Source organism: Gossypium hirsutum, chromosome D13, assembly GCF_007990345.1.
Source record: "Gossypium hirsutum isolate 1008001.06 chromosome D13, Gossypium_hirsutum_v2.1, whole genome shotgun sequence".
Lineage (NCBI taxonomy): Eukaryota > Viridiplantae > Streptophyta > Magnoliopsida > Malvales > Malvaceae > Gossypium > Gossypium hirsutum.
The window spans coordinates 59,151,010-59,155,322 of NC_053449.1; the positions used below are offsets into that span (position 1 = coordinate 59,151,010).

Consider the following 4,313-nt stretch of genomic DNA (forward strand, 5'->3'; position numbering starts at 1 on the left):
TCGAAACAACCCAAATTATGTGAATCCAGCAAATCATCCAACTAAGCATGCAATTCTGCTCAAATTTGCAAAGTAACTTTGTGAAAAGAAAAGTAATAAGAATCGCCCATATTAATTCACATTCAACTTGCACAATGTGCAACACAATAGTGAGTAGCCAAAGTAAAACGTCTTTAGCCAAAATTCATAAAAACAATAACCCTAAAATTTCATAAATCCAAAAGATTTAATAACATCAAATCTATATAAAATTAATTCATTCTCAATCATTCGATATGACGAGGCTCAGATGCCACTTGTTAGATTTGTAAAATAAATCTGAAATAAAACTTAATAAACCAGGGCCTATCATGTCAAATCATCAAGATTAAATCAAGAACAAAACTAAATGCAAAAGCGTACTTGAATCCATGAATTCTTTGAAGTTTTACCGGGTCTTGGGGATTTAATCTTCCAAATTAGCACACAATAAATTCAGAAAATATTTTCTCTCTCTTTCCTAATGATGGGATATTAGAAAAGATATCTTGTGTATAATTTGGGGACAATAACCCTAATATTTATAACCTTGGCATATTAGTTTTAATTCTTAATTAGCCTATCATTAATTCGAATTTTATATATTTGACCCATACTTTATTTAATAATTAAAGCCCAATAAAATTCTAACCAAATTAGACTAATTTTAATTTGGGCTAACCTATCATGATAGTAAATAATAACATGTAATTACCTTTATTATATATATGTGATGTTCATATTTTACAACATTTTACATCCGTACTTCTTCCAAAAAATAAAGGATTTGATATGGAGATAAAAATGGAGAGTGGAGGAGGAAAGGGAGGCCGGGAGAGAAAGAGGAGAAGAGGTAAAACAGTGAGAGAAAGGGTGAGGTGGAGAGAGTGGCCGTAGCCGAGGAAGGGCGAGACCAAGTGAGAGAAAAAAGGCCGAGACTTGTGTGGTAGAGACTTGTAGCAATGTTAGTTTTAACATAGGTTTGCTGCGGTAGTGCCGACAGGGCAAAGTGGTTGTTGCTGTTGCCTGCGGTGGTGGACTGATGGTGGTGGCATTGGTCGGACTTTGTATTTTTGTTGGCTTGAGATTGTGAGATGTGAGAGGTTTAAGCTTTTAAATTTCAAGGGCTAGGGGTACCATGTAAAGTATATGCAACTATTTACAAAATATAATTGGGTAAATAAACAACATCCAACTAGTTTGTAATAGGCTTATGAGAAAAATTCCCACAGCCTTGTTTTTTTGAGTATTATTGCATGTGTTAAGAAAAGATAAATCACCAATGACTCTTTCATATTGTAATAGGCTTATATATATACTTTTTGTTTTTGTTTTTTTTTTCAGTGCTTTATTAGTCGTTTATCATAGATATATACTTTCCAAGGTGCATGCAAGCTCAAAATGCGTCTGGAAATGGATAAAGCAAAAACTGAAGGAACAATAAGGGAAAAAAAAGGGGCAAAAGGTGCCTTATATGCCGTGTGAACTCAAGTAATGTTCAATATATGAGAAGGCTGAGCTCAACATTAACATCTATAAATCTTTAAGGCAAAGCTCAGAGCCCTTAGCTGCTCTAATTGATCCAAGGCCAGAAATACTACTTTTCATTAGATGGTCCAATAACATTTTTCTTATTACTGGGTCAAGGGTGTGACTAGGACCTTAGCCATGTGGATGTTGGCCCTAACATGATCATCCATGAGTGAGACAGCAGAGACATTGCCATGCATTGCACCATGAACCTAATTCCAGAGCAGCTGTTTGAATCAAGTCTTGTCTGCAAAGTTATAGGCCTTACAAACAAAAGTCTTTGCTTCTTTCTTGTTAAGCAATTTTGAAGGGGTTTTATTTTTTCATGCACCAGAATCATAACTGGTTGAAAATATTTTGGCCTTTTTCAAGGGTGTCTGTCACCAAAACTTTTTCTCGTCCTGAAAAAAAGGAATTTAGCCTTTTTGAATTGTTTTTTGGTATGGCTCAATTGACCCAATGCAAGCACACTTGGTGGGATTACCATGATTGGTTTTGACTACATTTCTAATTCTAAACGAGGTATGTTAATGATAGTTACCCCTTTGAAAAGTTACAAAAACATCAAGGTAAATACATGCATCACCAAATGGGTCACCTGGTAGACACTACGACCTAAACAGAGGTTCTCCAATACTTGGAAATTTGGAAAAAAATAGCATGTAGTTGCTAAGAATGGGTTAAATTAGCGAATCAATACCATTAGCATGGAAACAAATGTAAAGACCAGTTGACATCCAATGTATTAAACATTGAAATTGAATAGTTCAATGGAACTATAGTGAAGCAGTTCCTCAATCATTTGTTCAATGTGATCCTCTTCAAGAGGTTTAAACTGCTGGGTGGTTTCAACTTTAGCTTTCTTGACTACCCAATTGGCTTCCGTCTCTTGAACTGGCAGCAATGGTCTTTTTTCAACTACACTAACAACTCCCTTTCCATTGTCTGTCCCTGCAGCAATGCCATTGTTGCTGTCAACATGTGGAGTTGGCGCCTTGTTTTGTGTCCCCTGCCCTTATTGTTGTTTGGTCATTTTAAATGAAGCCATGTAACATTTGTGTAGTTTAGTTGTATAAGTTGCTGAAAGAAGCTTTGATGATGATGATGATGATTGAAGTGCAGTTGGATTGTAAGGGAAGTTGGTTTTAGCCGCCATGATCCACACATAAGCCTAGCAGCTTCATCGTAGGCACGGGCCGTATCTTCCACCGTTTCAAACGTTTCCAGCCATATTCTAGTTTTCCTGCAGAAATGGAGCATTTCATTTAGTACTCACGAAGAACAGAAAAGAAAAAATTAGTAACATACATGAAAGGCTTAAGTTGGGCTTATCTTGGGTTCCGGTCGTTGAGGTTTGAGCATTGGATTTTTCAAGATTGATATAAGGTAATTTGGATAAATTACAACATTAGTCATTAAACTATTAGTAAGTTTACGTTTTGGTTTTTCAATTTCAAAAAGTTACAAAACGGTCATTGAATTATTCAAAAGTCTTTATTTAAGTTACTGGGTTGCTAAGTTCTTTTATAGAAGTCTGGCTAGTGAGCTCCAAAAGACGATTCGATGATTAGTACGGTGGATTAGTATCCATCGACGAGTAGAAAAACATACTCTAAATTCAAGTCGATCTGATGGTTAGTGTTAGAGATCGTAGAAGAAGGTTGTTTTTATTTTAGTTCGCAGATTTGTGATGTTAAAAGCCGTTTCATGAAAAAAAATGAATTGTAGAAGAGAAATGGAAAGAGAGCTTTCGATTAATTTAGTGACCATTTTGTAACTTTTAAAAATTAAGTGATCAAAACGTAAACTTATTAATAGTTCAGTGATCACTTTAAACTGGTGTTATTTCAGGTTCAAATTCAATGGAATTGAATTTGGATTCGAGTTAATCGAATTGGATTTTAGAATTTTGACATGAAAATAAGGGGTTCAAGGGTCAATTTTTTTTAAGTACAATTAGCTTTATTGCCATGTGATATGATTGTTGAATTAGTAGGAATTGGAAATTTCAAACTGACCCAATTCAATTCACATGATTATAATAATAGTTTTTGTTCCACAAAACGATTTTAGTATATTTTGGACTGTTGATTTTACCACCCTTTTGTCCTCATGAATGGTTTTGTTATGTTTGAGACAATGACTTAAGCAAATACACCAATCGCTCCATAAGAGAACAGGCAATAGAAAAGCTTATGATGTTCTTTAGAATTTACAGCAAAAGGGAAAATCTTTCAACATATTTGTTTAGGCAATTTTGTGTGTGTTGGAATCACATTTAAATGGGTAATTTGGTTTGTATCACGTGGGTGTATTTAGTAGATTATTATTTCATACAATGCCACAAAAGAAAAAAAAAAAAGAAAAAAAGCAAAGCTAACATTGTTGAGCAAGCCTTGGATAACTCCACTTGTTCTATAGCTTTCACTTAGGTAAATTTTCTCAATTAGCTAAACATAGTAATTTTAGTTTCAAGTATAATAGTGTGACTAAGCTATGTAGCATATGGATGGAGAAAAGGACCATATTTTTGTAGGACAAATTGCTAAATATTCTCATAGGTGTGGATTAGTGTAGAATTGAAAGAGGTTTGGGGTTTGTCTTTGTTTTATTTCATGTGGATTTGGATGTTTTGTGAGATTAATGTATGGAAAAAAAATTAAATTCATAAATTATCTAATTTTTAAATTATGTTTTATTTCATAATTAATTAGATAGCGATAACTTTCATATAAAAAAATAAATAGTTTGAAGTATGTAGATTT

At 33.9% G+C, this 4,313-nt stretch overlaps 1 pseudogene; it reads right to left on the bottom strand.

Moving 5' to 3' along the window:
- Nucleotides 1-2,262: 2,262 nt before the first annotated feature.
- LOC107889818 (ethylene-responsive transcription factor ERF003-like) lies at nucleotides 2,263-3,789 on the bottom strand (annotated as a pseudogene).
- Between the last annotated feature and the right edge of the window lie 524 nt (nucleotides 3,790-4,313).